We start from the raw sequence: 18,732 nt of genomic DNA, 5'->3' as shown, positions 1-18,732 counted from the left end.
TGTGCTGTAAATGCTTCCTACTGCAACAGAATTTTTTTTCCCCATCACCGTAGGAACTCCACTTTCTCCAGTAGTGATAGCTAGGTCGATGAAAGGATTCTTCCCTTGACCTAGCTGTACCTTCACCAAGGGTTAGGTTGGCATAGCTACAGTGGTGAGGTTTGTGTAAAGCTGAGCGCTGTAACTGTGTCGACCTAACTTTTAAGTGTAGACCCAGGCCCAAGTTCTGATGTCAGAAGTTAGTTTTTATGCTTTAACATCTTTCTGTGTTGTGTTTCTGCTGTCAGGCCACCAGACTTCCTTCTCCATCGGCTCCTTTCCAGTTGGCTCCTTGCCACTGAGCTGTAGTGTAAAATCTTGAGCAATCCTGGCCATGCAACAGACCCAAACAAAAACATCCTAGTTGCTGTCCTTTTTTTTTCCCTCTGCTATAACAGTTGGGTAAAGAGCTAAATGCTAGCTAACAATTTAAGATGTAGTTGTAGTCGCTAAGTAAAGGATTTAGAGTGAAATCAGCTTCATGTACACAAAGCTGAATATTTGGATTTTATGCACATGGAATGTGGAGACACTGAGGAGGTGAAATCCTCTCTTCTGACTTAGGTTCAAGATTCATGGTGGGTGCAGAGCCCCCTGTGGCCACTATTCCAGATGTACGGTGTACTGGGATGGCTGGATTTCTGTAAAGATGGATCTGTGACCATTCCTTGGCCTGCTTTCAGTGTGACCTTTCATTCTTGACTATGCAGGACTCATGCACAGATCCTGTCTGTGATGCAAAATTGGGCGGTGCAGATATTCCTGCATAGGTACTCCCCCAGCAGGCTTCCAAGTACAGCCCCTTAATAGGCGTGGCTTTGTGGTTCCCTGTATACCCGTTCTCTGCTTACATATGAGACTTAAGTGAGATTGCTTAAAAGCTCTGCTGGATCAGGGCCATAGGGGTCCACACCAGGCAAAAGTGACCCCATTGCAAGGAATACTGTGACTTAATATGAATGAGAGATTCTTCCTTTTAAAGCTGTGAGAAATTAATTCTGATTTCACTCTTTTCTGATTGTAGGTGCTGGGGATATAGCCAGTGTATATCTTGTGAAATTTGTGTTAGAGAATTTTTGATAAAACCTAGCTCTAATCTTTACTTCTTTGTTGTCATCAACATGGAGCACAATTTGCAATCATATGTTTTTGTCTTTTTAATAATAATTTTTAAAAAATACCTGGGAAAATGGGGGCAAAATTCTATGGAGAATTCATTTGCAGTGTGGGTTGGAGAGAAGAATTTAGCCTTACTTTGAAGAAACTTACTTCTTACTTTAAAGAAACATGTGTGCTGTTCTGAAATCTACTTTTAATTTCTGCAGTATGTATGGTTGTAAATTAGCTTTTCATTTATATGTCATAGCATGAAGAATGGTGGATGTCCTGTCAGATTCAGCCCAGCTTCCTTTTCTTCCTTTTGGATTTTTCTGTGTCTATTCTTTGCATTCCACAAGAGGCTTTTGCCTTGAATTCCTTAGATTATCATAGACGGATCCAGTTAGAATACTTTGAGAGAGTGAGAGATACTGGTTATGTGTCTAGTGTATGAATTATTAGTGGTTTAAAAGGATTAAAAACAGGAAGTTGTACTCCACTTCTAATACATTTTTGGAGGTCAGACTATTAAATGTACAGGAACTCCAGAACAAGTACAAGCCGCAATTTCACGACAGTGAAAATAACTGTCTTTGCATAACTAGTGAATAGATATTTTGGATGTACACAAGGGGCAAAAATTAGGGCAGGTGGTGGAGAAATTTTTGGAGTAGGGACTGTCTCTAGTGCAAAAATTTTGACAGGTTTGACACTGTTTTCCTGAACAGAATAGAAAGACAACAGGTATTTTGTTCTCTTAACAAATGGAATTTTCTTCGTATCAATTGTACTCTAATATTCAAGTTCATTGCTAGGGAAGAATGACACAGGCTGGAAAGTTTATAGGAATTAATAGCACAAAATCTGTTCTTTCTGAGAGACTGTACTTCTGCATATTTAAAGTGACAAATGGATGAAGGGCACAGTCTGCGATCATACCACCTTCACTTGTAGGAATTGTCAGCCTCTCATTTTAAGTAGCTGGATCTGGTTAGTCCTTCAGTGGGAGACCACCAGGGGAAACCCAGGGTGCTACAGGAAGTGTTGTTGGCAGTGCTGTAGGTGGCACTCTTCCCTTTGAGATCACACTGAGCCAATGCCAGAGTTGAATGGTAGGGGGCACTGTGCGGTTACAGGCCAGATTCTCAGCTGGTGTAAATCAGCCTAGATCTTTTGAAGTCAGCGGAGCAATGCTGATTTATACCAGTTGACAGTCTGGTCCGGTCTTTTGAATGAGACATGAAACCAAGTTTTTGACCACTTGTCATTAAAGATCAAAGATCCCATGACATGTTTCTCGAGAGTCCTGATGGCTTGGCTCAAATCCAATTTTTGTCACTATATTTTGTTTACCTAAAAGTCCCCCTACATTTTCAGTTGGATATGGTGTTCTTCCCTGTTGGCCCTGAACTGCTGTGTAGTCTTATGGTGTAGAACAACTCTTGAGGTCGCTGTACTTCAACGGTGGGTACACATGTAAAGTTTGTAAAGGGGTTTGGGATAAAAGACACTTTATAAATATAAAGATGCTATTTAAGTTGTTATTATTATTGTTGTTATGTTTTATTTAGTTCACGTGAGACGAGACCTGCTAAAGCACAAATATAACTTCACTTATGTTTGAGGTAATCCTGTCATGAATGGTGGGGAAAATCTCCCCCCTTCAGGTGAAAGATCCTGTTAAACTGCTTCAGAGTCCAATAAATGTTGTGGTTTTATATAAGATATGCAGGTATTGTAATTCCTTGAATTTTATGTTTTAACTTGCTGCTCTGGAGCTGGGTGTTAGGACTCCTGGACTCTGTTCCCAGCTCTGTCACTAGCTGACAATGTGATCCTAAACTGGTGGCTAACAGCTATCTGTAAAATGGGCACAGTTGTAATATTAATGACACTGACCGCATTGGGGTGTCTCAACTTTTAATTAACTAATGAGTGCAAAGTGCTTTGGTACCCTTGGATGAAAGAGGCTAATAAAGTGTTCTTGTTTATCCATTAGCTCATTATTGGAAAGGAGACGTTTCACTGATCAAAGTGATATGTCTGACTGTGGAATAGAGGGCTTTGGAATTTTGACTGGTAGATGGTAATGTGCTGCTTTCTGTAGGAGGAGTGGGTAATGGATAGTAACAGCAACAGGGAAATTCATTCTTCCCTTCTGCTTATGCCCCTTATGTTGCAGTGTGGTCCATGCAAGAGAGTGCTTGCACCCACGTGGAGCTTGCTGCAGGATCAGGGTTTTATTCACACAATATGCTTCTTTTCAGTTACTTTGATTCTAAAGAGCAACTTTATCAGCTTAATTTTGCTTTTATTCATTCAGTTTTCAGTTCTTAATTTTATTATTTATCAGCCTCCTCTAAATATAAGAATATACATTTATTATTTATCAGCCTCCTCTAAATATAAGAATATACATCTTTAATGTATTTACCCTCTCACACCTGTGAGGTAGAGAAGCGTTATTATCTCCCCTTTTCCAGATGAGGAACTGAGACCAATATTCCGTTAAAGCCTTCACTGGGACAGAGCTTTCTTTCTGGACCTCCCAGAACTGCGTGTGGATCTATGGACAAAGGAGTAGTGTCTTGTAATGTTTCCCTGTGGCACATGCATGCTGTGAAGTCTGTGGGGCATGATGTCCCAAGGGTGGTCAGGAAGGATACACATAGGAGCATGTATCCTCATTTAAAAGGCCAAGGTATTAAGAATGAGAGGATAGCCAGGGCCTTTTGGGGATTTTGCCACCTAGCCATCTCTTGATACAGATTTTCAGGATTCTGTTCATCGTGACAATATAGTTTGTTTGAACAGCCAGGCTGCTCAGTGGAGGGCTGCTGCTGCACTGTACAGTACTGTGATTGTTCAGTTTTCATAGGGAGGCGTTACCCAGGAAGGGGAGGAGAAAGAAGAGGCAGCTGATATTCTCTCTTCTCCCTGGCAGCCAAAGCCAAAAGAATCATGAGTGATGATCTATGAATAAGAGAGAGAATTTAATTTATCCCTCTTCATGGTTGGTACATTCCTCTGCTTCTGATTAGTCCTTTAACACTGCAAGGGGACAGTTCGCTCACATTCTGCTACATTTTTATACCAGTCACAGTCTCCCTTTTCTCTCCTCTTCCCCCCTCCCCACACTCTCTTAAGGTTTCTTTTCTTCTTCTTTTTTTTTTTTTGCAAAGCAGCCATGTGAGAGGAATAAAATAATTTTGAAGAGCATTATATGGTGAGAATTTTGATAATGAATGGAAGATTGTAATTACTCTCTTCCATTAGACTCTGTGGCTTTGGACAGATAAGCTGTATTGAAACGTGTGACCAGGGCATGGGATCATGGATTGTCTTTCATTGTTGTCATGGCGACAGTGATGCAGGTGGCCTATAACTGCCTAGCTGTCAGATCTTATACATCAAACTGGTGCTAAGTGAAAATATGTTAGAGGCACTGGGAGGAAAAAAATGCCAGCAGTGTTTATAGGATCAGGTGGAGGAGAGCTAGCCAGTTTTTTGTAGAAGCATTTGGTAGCTTAGAAATTGTTAGTTAGAATTTTTCCTTTTTTGTAAGGGAAAAATATATTTTTAAAGAAAGAAACTGCCAAATAAATTCATTGTCTGTTTTTATAATTATTTCAACTTTGGGAAAATGGCTGAGAGAACATAATAGTATCATGCTGAAATGTAAAGAAGGACAAAATACCTTCGAGCTGACAGCTGGATCAGACCATACAACATCAGAACACACTGCTGCTATGAGAAAAGATGGGTCTCTTACCTTTACATAGTACTGATGTACAGTACTATAATCACCCAGAGAAAGTTGACCTAATGTGGAAATGTTGAAGGAGTACATAGGAGACCAAAACTTATGTTGTAAAGCAGCCTGTTTTTAAAGTCACGATGTCTTAAAGCAAATGCCTGTCAGAACTGCTATAACTTTGTCTCTTATTCGGAGAAGTTGCATATTTAATAGGTTTTCTAGTCTCTTGCATGATGATCAAAAATAAATTATTTTTCATCACCCCCTCCATACCTTTCCAGCTTCTGGAATTTAGATGAACTAATTTAATGTCAGAGCTAAATCTCTGTAATTTTGCTAAGTACTGCTTCCTTACACTAGGTAGTGACCTGCCTTTGTGCTCTGATGAGAGACACACTCTTCACAAGTGGTTATAATAATAACGAGAATAATAATGATGGTAGAAAAGTTAAACTTTACTGTATTCAGGTTTGATGTCATTTCCGGGCACAATACATTAGTCTTTGCAAGAATTTTGTTGTGGGTTCCATTAAATTAATCTGACGGTTTTGGTCTCAGTAGTTTTTCATGTTCTGAGATGCATACATGGGTTCTTTCTCATATTTTGAAGTAAATATGGTATATATTACCTCGAAGTATGCTTTTGGGACCGTGTCCACAACTTTGATGTTGTGATCCACTAAGAATATATCTTTATGCAAATACGTAGGTAGAAAAATCAACACTGCTTTAAAGAGTGTACAGAGTGACTTACTCTCCAGAGATATATCATACATTTCAGCTGCTCTACTAGACAGCAGATGGTGAAATTGACTGCTAGAAACAAGATGAGGGGGAAAGTGGTTTAGTCTCTAAGGCCATGTCTACACTACGAAAGTACTCCGATTTTACAGAAGTCGATTTTTGGGAACAGATTGTATAAAGTAGAGTGCATGCGTCCACACTAAGCACTTTAATTTGGTGGTGTGCGTCCACAGTACCGTGGCAAGCGTCAACATTCTGAGCGGTGCACTGAGGGTAGCTATCCCACAGTTCCCGCAGTCCCCGCTGCCCACTGGAATTCTGGGCTGAGCGCCCATGCCTGATGGGGCCAAAAATTTGTTGCAGGTGGTTATGGGTAAATGTTGTCAGTCAACCCTCCCTCCCTCCATGAAACCAACAGCAGACAATCATTCCACTCCCTTTTCCCTGGATTGCCTGAGCAGACACCATAGCATGGGAAGCATGGAGCCTGTTCAGCTCACCACAGCAGTTACGACCATTGTAAACACCTCGCGCATTATTGTGCAGTTTATGCAGAAACAGCACCTGAAAAGCCAGGGGAGGAGGCGACTGCAGCGCGGTGATGAGAACATGAACACAGATTTCTCTAAAACCGCGGTCTCCAGCAATTTGGAGATTATGTTGTTACTGGGGCAAGCTCATGCCGTGGAATGCCAATTCTGGGCCCGAGAAAGAAGCACAGACTGATGGGACCACCTAATGTTGCAGGTCTGGGATGATTCCCAGTAGCTGCGAAACTTTCGCATGCGTAAGGGCACTTTCATTGTGACTTGCTTTCCCCTGCCCTGAAGTGCAAGAATACCAAGATGAGAGCAGCCTTCATAGCTGAGAGGCGAGTGGCGATAGCCCTGTGGAAGCTTGCAACACCAGACAGCTACTGGTCAGTCGGAAATCAATTTGGAGTGGGCAAATCTACTGTGGGGGTTGCTGTGATGCAAGTAGACCACGCAATCATCAGTGACTCTGGGAAATGTTCAGGTCATAGTGGATGGCTTTGCTGCAATGGGATTCCCTAACTGTGGTGGGGCAATAGACAAACGCATATCCCTATCTTGGGACTGGACCACCAGGGCAACCAGTACATAAACCGCAAGGGGTACTTTTCAATGGTGCTGCAAGCACTGGTGGATCACAAGGGACGTTTCACCAACATCAACGTGGGATGGCCGGGAAAGGTTCATGACGCTCGCATCTTCAGGAACTCTGGTCTGTTTAAACTGCTGCAGGAAGGGATTTACTTCCCAGACCAGAAAATAACTGTTGGGGATGTTGAAATGCCTATAGTTATCCTTGGAGACCCAGTCTACCCCTTAATGTCCTGGCTCGTGAAGCCATACACAGGCACCCTGGACAGTAGTCAGGATCTGTTCAACTATAGGCTGAGCAAGTGCAGAATGGTGGTAGAGTGTGCATTTGAACGTTTAAAGGGTCGCTGGCGCAGTTTACTGACTTGCTCAGACCTCAGTGAAACCAATATTCCCATATTTTTGCTGCTTGTTGTGTGCTCCACAATCTCTGTGAGAGTAAGGGGGAGATGTTTATGGTAGGGTGGGAAGTTAAGGCAAATCGCCTGGCCTCTGAATACATGCAGCCAGACACCAGGGCGGTTAGAAGAGCACAGCAGGAAGCTCGGCGCATCAGAGAAGCTTTGAAAACCAGTTTCATGACTGGCCATGGTACTGTGTGACACTTCTGTTTGTTTGTCCTTGATGAAAACACGCCCCCTTGGTTGCCTCTAAATTCCCTGTATGCCACCCGCCCTCCCCTCTTCGATCACAGCTTGCTTGCAAAGGAAATAAAATCACTGTCGTTTAAAAAACATGTATTCTTTATTAATTGATTATAAAAATAGGGAGATCACTCACAAGGTAGCCCAGGTGGGGTCTGGGAGGAGGGTAGGAGCGAAGGAAAAGGCCACTTTAAAACTTCTTGAGTGACAGCCCAAGCAACAGAAGGTTGCGAGGTGAGGAGAGTCTCCACTGGGGGGTAGTGGTTGGGTGCCTGGAGCCTCTCCTCACCTCGCATTCTTGGGCGTCTGGGTGAGGAGGCTATGAAACTTGGGGAGGAGGGAGGGCAGTTAAACAGGAGCTGCAGCGGCAGTCTGTGATCCAGCTGCCGTTCATGAACCTCCACCAGACACCGGAACATGTCCGTTTGATCCTGCAGTAGCTCCAGCGTTGCATCCTGCCTCCTCTGATCTTCCTGCTGCCACCTCTCCTCACTTTCATCAGCCACCGTCCTGTACTCTGCTATTGTGTCCCTCCACACATTCTGCTGAGCTCTGTCAGTGCCGGACGACTGCATGAGCTCAGAACATTTCATCGCGCGTGCGTTTTTTTCGCTGCCTTATCTGAGATAGCTTTTGGGATGGAGGAGGGAGGCTTGAAACATTTGCAGCTGCTGGAGGAAAAAAAGGGAGTGAAGTATTTAAAAAGATACATTTTACAGAACATGGCTATACTCTTTCATGGTGAACAACACTATTCACATTACATAGCACATGTGATTTTGGTACAAGGTCGCATTTTGCATCTTATATTGAGTGCCTGCGGCTTTGGTGTTAGAGATCACACACACGGTGCTGGGCAACAGAATTCGGCCTGCAGGCGGCCTGGTAAGCCATAGTCTTTTGGCTTCTGCAACCTTCATAACAGCAGCACCCTCCACTCTCATACCAAGCAAAGCACGTTGAGTTGGCCATTTAGTGCTGCGGTTTTCCTGTTAACGTGCAGCAGCAGAAACCAAACTAACCCCCCTCCCCTCCAATTGTCTGGGATGATTGCTTTACCCCTTACCCCACCGCCTGGCTGGTATCAGGGAAGATCCCTGCTAGCCAAACGCGAACAACTCAGCGCCAATGGCCCCCCCACCCCCACTGCGAGGCTAACTGCAGGGAGCATTTCTTTTCAGCCATAGGCAAACAGCTCAGTAGGAACAGCCACCTCTGAATGTCCCCTTTAATTAAATTCTCCTATTTCAACCAGGTTACCATGAACAATATCACTCTCCTGAGGATAACACAGAGAGATAAAGAACGGATGTTGCTTGAATGCCAGCAAACACCGAAACCATACTCTGTCAGGCTTTGTTATGCAATGATACCAGATTACTTGCTACTAGCATGGCGTGGTAAAGTGTCCTACCATGGAGGATGGAATAAGGCTGCTCTCCTCAGAAACCTTCTACAAAAGCTTTTAGAGTACCTCCAGGAGAGCTTCATGGAGATGTCCCTGGAGGATTTCTGCTCCATCCCCAGACACGTTAACAGACTTTTCCAGTAGCTGTACTGGCCACGAATGCATCCCAAGTCCTCAGGGCTACTTAATCATTAAAAAACGCTTGCTTTTATAACATGTATTATATTTTAAAAGGTACACTCACCAGAGGTCCCTTCTCCGGATTCGTTGGGTTGGGAAGGTATTTCAGTCAGGGTGATAAAAAGATCCTGGCTGTGGGGGAGAATGGTGTGCTGTGTGCTCTCCTCAAGCTCGTCCTCCTCCTCCTCCTCTTGCCCGTCTGCAAAATCCTCAGGCATGGTGGGGAGTACCCCATTATCAGAGTGCACGGACAGGAGTGGGGTAGTGGTGGCGGCCCGCCCTAGAATTGCATGCAGCTCAGTGTAGAAGCGGTATGTCTGATTCTTTGGTTTTCTGGTACACTTGTCTGAGCTCCTTAAGTTTCACGCGGCACTGTGCTGCGTTCCTGCTGTAGCCTCTGTCCCTCATGGCCTCAGAGATTTTTGAAATGTTTTGGCATTTCGTCTTTTGGAACGTAGTTCTGATAGCACGGATTCCTCTCCCCATACAGCAATCAGATCCAGTACCTCCCGTTTGGTCCATGCTGGAGCTCTTTTTCGATTCTGGAACTGCATGGTCACCTGTGCTGATGAGCTCGCCTGGCCAAACAGGAAATGAGATTCAAAAGTTCCCAGGGCTTTTCCTGTACACCTGGCCAGTGCATCCGAGTTCAGAGTGCTGTCCAGAGCGGTCACAATGGTGCACTGTGGGATAGCTTCTGGAGGCCAATACCTTCGAATTGCATCCACAGTAACCCTAATTCAAAACGATGATGTCGATTTCAGCGCTAATCCCCTCATTGGGGAGGAGTACAGAAATCGATTTTAAGAGCCCTTTCTGTCGGAAAAAATGGCTTCTTTGTGTGGACGGTTGCAGGGTTAATTCGATTTAACGCTGCTAAATCCGACATAAACTCGTAGTGTAGACCAGGCCTCAGAGGTAGTAGCACAAGAAACATAACGACTCATAGCAGGACTAACTGTCATCCAGTCCTTCCTGCGTGGAAACAGGGCAAGTCTCACCATATACAGTATAGGAAAGCATGGAAAATAATGAAAAGAAATGAATGAAAAGAAAAGCAATCAGAACTCTCTTCCTCAGCAAGTATTAGATGCTAAAACTGCTAGAAAATATAGGCTTGAATAAAGGCAGCTTTTTAAAGAGTGGTCTTCAGTTTGTACTTGAATAAGGGTCACATTTGTGTTACCAGCTAATTATATCTTCTTTTGCAACATCCCAATATAAACCCAATGGTACATCAATCAAGGATCTAAAACTGGGTTTCAGGAGTCTTGAGGCATTGAACTGTGGATTACAAAACACCCAGCCAAGCAATTAAGTATCCATTTTTATCATTTGAAAACTATGACTAATCTGATGGGCGAATAATTGTCAAATGATAGAAACTGATTCTGAATTGCATGGCTAGGTGCTTTCTAATCTAGAGTTCTGTTTCTCAAGACTCCCAAACCCAGTTTTAGATGTCTCTATTGATGCATCATTGGGATTTTACATTGCACATCTCTTACAACTCTTTTGACTGACAACAGGAAGAACTTTTGTTTTTCACTCTGTTCCTCATAAGCATCTTTCCACTAGCCAGTTGTTCACATATAAATCTGTCCATTAAACTATTAATGCAGGCAGATATTTACGGTACATCATAAATACTTGACTTTGCAAGCAGAAAAATAAAAAGATCTAGCAGGAACAACCCTGCACTGGTAGAAGAATGGACACTATGACCTACTAGATCCTTAGTATTTCTGGTGTCTGATTGTTACCCACAGAAACCACTGTTGGGTTGCAGAGAAATTCCTTGAACAAGCATATTTATTTTAGTCCTTATCCTAAAGTTCCTAGTGTTTTGGAGGAGCGAACGTTGGGGTGGGGGGGTGAAGGAGGGAGAGGTGGGTCCTTTATTAAGTTAGTTTAGCATATGGCTGGTTGATGTGCAAAACTCCTCCAGACCCTACATGGGAGATACCTATTTTATCTTTTCTTTCTTTTAATCTTGGCTAGTATGTTCTCCAAGGTTATTTTTTATCTGCCTTTTCACTCTTTTGATGAAATATATTGTGTGGGCTAGACATTGCGCAGAAATGGGAGATTAGAATAGAATGTGGTTTTATATAGTATTGTGAGGGAATATTGTCTGGTTTTGAGAGCACATGGAAGGGAATTGAGCAGTAAGGATTCTATTTCCAGCTTTGTCACTGAGTTGGTGTCTGACCTTCAGGAAGTTACTTAACCACGCTGTGCCTGAGTTTCCCAGTCTGTGAAATTGTGATTAAAACAAGCACTGTGAAGATTAATTCATTGATGTTTATAAAACGTTTTGAGATCTCAAAACCTTGACTGGGCAGTGTTATAAAAGGGCACATGTATTATTTATTGAATTATCATAGGCATTCAAAGTATCCTAAAGTTCTTTACAGAATGCTGAATTTTAAGTTCCAATAATTCAGTAACTGAACAGGGACACCAAGAAACTATTAGGTCTCAGTTACTGCCTAGGACATTAAAATCCGTTTATTGTAATGGGGAGTTTTAACTGAGACACCAGGCTGACCGCCTGCTCTTTTCCAGAGTGCTAGGGATCCTTAATGTCCCTTCAGAGAGAGACCAGGAAAAAACAAAAAGGGTGTTGGATTAACATCTCATGTAAGGGACTGCAACTCTAAAATCTTCAAAGGCAAAAAGTAAATGTAAGTGTCCTTTTGGGTAAGAAAAAGAAAGGGTGTTTTACAATGATGCCTTAATTCTTGTACTTAAGGTCCTTTATTGTTTTTTTAATCATAGGCTGTTGGTGCCAAATTAGCATTTGTAGTAGTTTCGTCATTAGTATTCAGGAATAGTCTATGGTGTGTGTGTTTTTTATTCAAAGCTAGAGTGTGGAGGTGGTTTGATGCATAAGTTTACAGTAACTGTACACAACTTTGAAGGGTAAAAAACTATGCAGAAATGTAGCTGTTAGGACCATTTCCTGACCAACAGGATGGTCTGGCTGGTGAACTCAAATTTTGTTTCTGGTATGGTGAATCTGATAATGTAGTTTGGAAGTTAATGTGAAGGTAAGCACAGAGGCTTTAGTCTGAGCAGAGTTATTACCTCATTATCCATTGCTGAGGGTTAGCTGTAAGATTTGAACATCTGTACTCATGCAGAGAGGAGGAGGAGGGAAATGGACAATACAGATTACATCTTTCAAAGCGGTATCCTGACTGAGTTAGCAGTTCACTGCAGAATCACAGACCTCCCTGGTTTTGTATATTCTTGTGAAAAAGGGTCTGCTCACAATACTGACCCGTGCTAATGCTCTGTATAAAAATGTCCCTCTCAAATTTTGTGCTGTAGTCTTTTATTAGCTTGCTCATGTATTGCTTTAAATTGCTTTTAAAGATTAGCAATGTTTTTCCACATCTTAAGTTGCCTGGAAAACGTAAGGTCCCCTGATTCTCAAAAGCTGTTTAGTCATGAACAGAACAAAAATAAAAAAATAAAGCTGCAATTACTCTACTCTCAGGTTTTCAAATATAATACTTGTTACTGGACCTTAATAATTAATGAGCATCCAGTTTAACATTAATCCTTGTACAAACAGGCTACAACAGTGACATGGTTATTGCAATTGCTAATACTGTACATGAATGTGTATTACTGTAAAGAAGAAAGCCATGTTAACTGCTTTTGCATTATACTATGTGTTAGGTTAAAAACACGCTTTTTAAAAAATGTCTTGATCCCTTTCAGTCCTTCTGAATCAAAAAGATATTTGTGTTGTGGTTGATAGATGATGCATTTCTGAGTTGTTTCTTAGTCCTGTAACTGGTAGTCAGGGGCTCGGACAAGAGAGCAAAAGCCTCAAGTTAGTGACTGCCTCAGACAATCCAATAGTGCCTAGTGGGGAGGGGGAGGTTTCCTGTTGTTACAACAAAGCCAGCAACCATCAGGATGCTTGTCTGCCATGAAGGAGTGTCTGTGTTTGGGTGTGAGCTGTATTTCCTGGCTCACTGTGAATCAAGAATCAATTATTGTGGATCTCACAGGCTTTTTTCTCTACTGAAAGTCTCCCTTCCCCTCTCCTCTCTAACATTTACTTTCAGTGGGCTGGCTTTATGTAATGAAATCTTATGTCTAAGAGCAATGACATATTTGCCTAAGTCACTGTACTTACGTACACAATTTCCATACAGCTGAGGCTGGCTCTTGCTGCACTAAAATGCAATATTCGACTAATTGATTTGGTGGATAGAATAGGTTTTGGTTTAGCTGTTACAGAGACTATGCATTCATAAGAGCAGGTCAGCACACATTTGGAAATGGGTGTATCCAGAGACAATTTTGGGGAATTTTAGGGGGAAAAAATTGAGATCTCCCTCCTGAATACATCTCCTTCACTCTCTGGAATCAGCTGTGTACATTGGAATCAGCTGTGTACATTGCATCACAATGTACAAACTGGTGAATATAGACAGTTGTGTGTGTCATTCGCCTGTCACATTTTGAACTGTTCAGTATGAGTCTTAATACTAAGACATGTGCCACTTAAACCAAGTGGCTGCTTCTAGTGCCAAAAAACTTACATCCACTCATGATTAGTGTACTTTCCTGCACACTTAGCCCAGTATAGTTTAGTTTGCTTACAAAGAGATAAGCCAGTACATACACTTATAAGGTTGTACTGACATAGCAAATGTGTTGCTGGATCAGTCTTCATTGACCAAGTCTGTGGTGTTATATACAGAATGATAAAGCAGGCTGGGCTTTTGAATGTGGGGCCCTGAATTTCTTGGCTCCAGAAAGGCAGCAACTACCGTGGAATCCCCCTCCAATTCAACTTAAGGTCCCGCCCCCTACATCAAGTTTTACCTTTGCCACTCCCTCCAAAGTCTAGTAAAACTCTTCCCCTCCTAACTTAGCAGTCTTTGTCTCGTTTTGCATCCCCTGCTGTGATGCTTGTGGCAAACTAACTGACAGATAATAGCAAGTGTAAAGTGTATATTCTGCTACATTGTGTTAACATATTGTATGACCAAGACAGGGCCAATTGCCTTTTGCATCTCTCTAATTTTATGTTGTTCCCCTTCCCCTCTTTCTGTCTTCAGATTGTGCGCTGTTTGGGGCAGAGAACGGTTTGTTCTTTTCTATTTGGAATTGCCCTGACTCTTTACATGTGGTACTGAGAATAATGAATAAATAATCGTGATAATTAATCATTCTGCTCTCAGAGCTGTGGATGAGGAGGGAGTCTGGTAGCAGAGAGTATTCACCTCCTGTGACTGCAATAGCAGAAGGGAAGAAAAGGCCTGAGCTGTAGTGATTACGATTAATTTTGTGGCGCCTCAAGCTACCCTTTTTCAGTCCATTGTCTCTCCCCTCACTCAACATGTAGCTCAGTGTTTCTCTCAACAAAGACTTTCATTTAGGTGCCTAATATGGATTAGAGGCCTACCTTTAGGTACCCATATTTGAATATTTTGTCCAAAGTATTTCAAAATAGAATCGTAAAGCTGCAATTATTTTGAAATGCATTTCAGCATACATATATATATAGTATTTAATGGAAGGGTCAGATTGTCATGAAAGATACTCATATGTTACATTTCAAATGACAGCTGCAAGTGAGTCCACTATATATGGCTGCTTTTTAAAAGCTAAAAAAGTTCTATTTGCTGGAAAAAGCTCATTTCCTTAGTGCCCGTGGGGGAGAAGCTGAGGAAACACAGGAGCGTTATCTCTGCTTAATTAGGCATTTTGGAACAATAAAAAATAAGAAACTTTTTCAATGTGTACTCATAGCAATTGCTATTTCATTGAAGCAGTGGCCAATGTACTCCACAAATGGGCCAAGAAATATGTCGAGCCTTGATAATGTCAGTGCATTGCCACGAAGCAGCTGGTCTGTGTTCTACAGGTCCACCCACAAAGCACAAACAGGAGGAAGAAAAGTGTAGCCAGTGGCTGAGCACCAAAAACTTGGGGAGTGTGTGTGGAAATATAGAGACATCCAGGCTTGTTTTTCTTCTTGGTTTAAGCCCTCATCATTCTTCTCTCTGTAAAAAAAGAGAGTTAAAAAAGGGCAATTATCTGGAGAGGGGGAAAAGAAGAATGGGGTAGCTGGGTTGAAGTTACAGATGTATTTAATATACTAGTTATAGTAAAGTTATTTGTTAAATTGCCCTATGATCATTGGGAATGGCTGAGCTAATCCTGATAAAATAAGAAGTGACCTGAAACTTTCTCTCTCTGTTGTTCAGCTGAACTCCTTTTGTGATAGATCACTGATATCTGTAAGAGAGGCTGTTCTCCTGAGATTTTAATTCAAGTTTTGCAGATTGAAATGTCCAGATTAGGTTAGCTGAACTTTCTCAGGTTCACCTAATGCTTATCATAATGCCTATAAATGCAAAGGGGTCAGAGATATGGATGTTGTGGAAATGGAGGAGGAAGGAGGTACATGCACACTGAAAGGGGAAGAGGAGAAAGAACAAGCAGAAATGAAAATGAGGAAATCTTTTCTTTGCATTTCTTAACTCTTGTGAGTTTGACTCTGAACATTAATTTTCTATAAACTTGGTCATAAAGTTACACAGGTAGCTTCAAAGTATGCTTCACAATTCTACTTCTCCTAACAAGGGGGAATCCTACCCTTCAACCAGAATCAGTGCCTCACTCAGTGCTTTGGATAATCAACTGGGCAGATGAGGATCTGAACTGCTCTATAAAGGGAGGAATTGCACTGCTGACCAGGGACCTCCACTCCACCACAATCATCTTACTCTCTATTGGTTTGTGTACATTGCAGTTAAGCACGCACAGCTGGCCCGTGTCAGCTGATTTGGTCTTTCAGAGCTTGGGCTCAGGGGCTGTTTAATGATGGTGTAGACCATTGATGGGCAACCTGTGGCCCACGGGGTAATCAGATTGCAGGCCACGAGACATTTTGCTGATGTTGACCGTCTGCAGGTACGGCCCCCCCGCAGCTCCCAGTGGCCGGGAAGGGCAAACCGCGGCCACTGGGAGCTGTGGGGGGCCGTGCCTGCAGACAGTCAACGTCAGCAAAATGTCTTGCGACCTGCAATCCGATTCCCCTGATGAATCGCATGTGGCCCATGGACCACAGGTTGCCCTCCACTGGTGTAGATGCTTGGGCTGGAATCTGGGCTCTGGGATTCACAAGGGGGTCCAGCCTGAACGTCTACACTGCAATTAAACAGCCCCTTAGCCTGAGTCCCATGAGGCCAAGTCAGCTGACATGGGCCAGCCGTGGGTGTTTAACTTCAGAGTAGACATACCTTACGGGTCTAGGACTGGGGTAATAGTTTCAGTAACTGCTTCTCCTGCCAGATAGATGGAGGAGTCCAGCCTTTTGCTCTGCTCCACATAGCCAGAAGATGGTTGTGTATGGTCATGGTGCCTTGTGAGATCCTCCATCTGGACCCAGTTTAGCTGCAAAGCTGCAGTTACATTTCCACTGTAAATAGAGAGAGGGTAGCAGGAAGAAGGGAAACAATAAGGGAGGGAGAGAAGGAGCAGTAGTAGGCACTCAGAGCAGGGAACAGAAGACATAAATAAAGTGGGAACCTCAGGCAGAAGAGGAAGTAGGTGAACCATGAAATGGGAGGAAACCAATAATAATATTCTAGGATGTGGGAGGAGACCAGAATAATTCCCCAGATAGAGGAGAGACACCAGGAGAGAAATAAAAACAGAAGCAAAGGGCCTGATTTTTAAGGGGGCCTGAGCACCCAAAACTGCCATTTAGGTACAGTAGAACCTCAGAGTTTTGAACACCTTGGGAATGGAGGTTGTTAGTAACTGAACAAAACATATGGTTGTTCTTTCAAAAGTTTACAGCTGAACAGTGATTTAATACAGCTTTGAAACTTTACCATGCAGAAGAAAAATGCTGCTTTCCCTTTTTTTTAGTAGTTCGTTTATCACAGTACTGTACTATTTGCCCCCCCCCCCTTTTTTTTTTTTGTCTCTGCTGCTGCCTGATTGCATACTTCTGGTTCCAAATGAGGTGTGTGGCTTATTGATCAGTTTGTAACTCTGAGGTTCTACTGTAAATGGGATCTGTGAGTGCTTGCTACCTCTAGAAATCTGGCTGATTGCTTAATTTTAGGATGGGAATTATATTCAAGTTTCTCTTGGCTGTTTATCCAATTAGTGGTCAGAGTTAATTAGATTGGTAACCAAAGAAATGCAGAAATACAACCTCCAACCTGAAATGTTTGCAATCTCCACCATTTGTGTGTGTGAGAGAGCTCCCTCATAAGCAAAAATGAAATCAAAGCCCTATAAGAACAGTATTTGGTCCCGAATACAGTGTTTTGTTGTAATTCTGCCAGTCTTATTCTAATGCTGGACATAAGATCTAAGAGGAATTCTACATGTAATAAATACATCTGAAAATTGGGAGCTGTGCGCTATTTCGCACTTTGTCTTTCTTCTTTTGGGAGGCAGAAAAGAAACTAGTTGTACCAAGTATCCTCCTTCAAAGTGGCCCAGTGTTTCAACGTCATTTAGGTCTAGCTTTTATTTCACCTTTCAGCTGCAAGTAATCAGTGCTAATCAGCAAATGTTTTGTTTCTGTTAGCCCCCACAAGATTAGCCAATGTTTAGATGTAGCACCTGCTACATGGTGTCCTGATAGTCTGAGTCTATGAGACTTTGCATAAAAGGTGGATTGTGTAGTGGAGTGTGTGAAGATGGTGGTGAAGGTTAGTGAGCTACCCTAGGCAGTAAATTAGACTGACTTAATGAGAAATCCTACTGGAAGCTACATATAAGATGTGATTCACCTATGCTGGTGGACGAAGGTAGGTATTGTGCCCTGTAGAAAGGTCATGTACTGCGGAGGGTAGATGGTGTTTTGCTTTGGGGATTCCATCATAGGGCCTAATCACATCAGCCACAATATCAGAGGCTCATTCACCTGCGCATCTACCAATGTGATATATGCCATCATGTGCCAGCAATGCCCCTCTGCCATGTACATTGGTCAAACTGGACAGTCTCTACGAAAAAGAATAAATGGACACAAATCAGACGTCAAGATTATAACATTCATAAACCAGTCAGAGAACACTTCAATCTCTCTGGTCACTCGATTACAGACCTAAAAGTGGCAATACTTCAACAAAAAAACTTCAAAAACAGACTCCAACGAGAGACTGCTGAATTGGAATTAATTTGCAAACTGGATACAATTAACTTAGGCTTGAATAGAGACTGGGAGTGGATGGGTCATTACACAAAGTAAAACTATTTCCCCATGTTTATTCCCCACCCCCCACTGTTCCTCACATGTTCTTGTCAACTGCTGGAAATGGCCCACCTTGATTATCACTACAAAAGGTCCCTCCCCCCGTGTCGTCCCCCACCCCACTGAATGCATCCGATGAAGTGAGCTGTAGCTCACGAAAGCTTATGCTCAAATAAATTTGTTAGTCTTTAAGGTGCCACAAGTACCTCCTTTTCTTTCATCAAGGGAAGGGCAGTTTTAAGTTGTGATTGGGTTTCCACAGATCTGGCATAGACTGCCTCAGGTGTGCACTGCTTTAGCTACCCTGGTCATGTCCCATCCACCTCCAGGCCTGCTCCCCCTTTTTGGACCAGGTTGCACAGGCTGGCTGCAAGTGCCTGGCAAACAGAGTCCAGGTGCTCTGAACTGTCACACTACCCCCTTCCCCTGGGGGTAGGAAACATTCCAAAATCTAGAGGGTTGGGAAGCAGAGTGTAGTGGATTAA

General features: G+C 42.6%; 1 protein-coding gene across 5 annotated transcripts in view; it reads left to right on the top strand.

Moving 5' to 3' along the window:
* The window catches only part of MAML3 (mastermind like transcriptional coactivator 3), a 391,103-nt gene that overhangs the window by 75,513 nt on the left and 296,858 nt on the right, over positions 1–18,732 (top strand). Inside the window, exon 1 of one of the 5 annotated variants that reach the window (XM_075127683.1) lies at positions 11,528–11,681. The exons of the other annotated variants lie outside the window; for them this stretch is intronic. The gene's annotated coding sequence lies outside the window, so the exon portion shown is untranslated. Of the gene's footprint in view, positions 1–11,527; positions 11,682–18,732 lie in introns of those variants that run through there. 5 annotated transcript variants of the gene reach the window in all.

The sequence above is a fragment of the Caretta caretta genome, chromosome 4 (genome assembly GCF_965140235.1).
Source record: "Caretta caretta isolate rCarCar2 chromosome 4, rCarCar1.hap1, whole genome shotgun sequence".
Lineage (NCBI taxonomy): Eukaryota > Metazoa > Chordata > Testudines > Cheloniidae > Caretta > Caretta caretta.
This window is presented reverse-complemented; position numbering and strand designations above follow the sequence as displayed.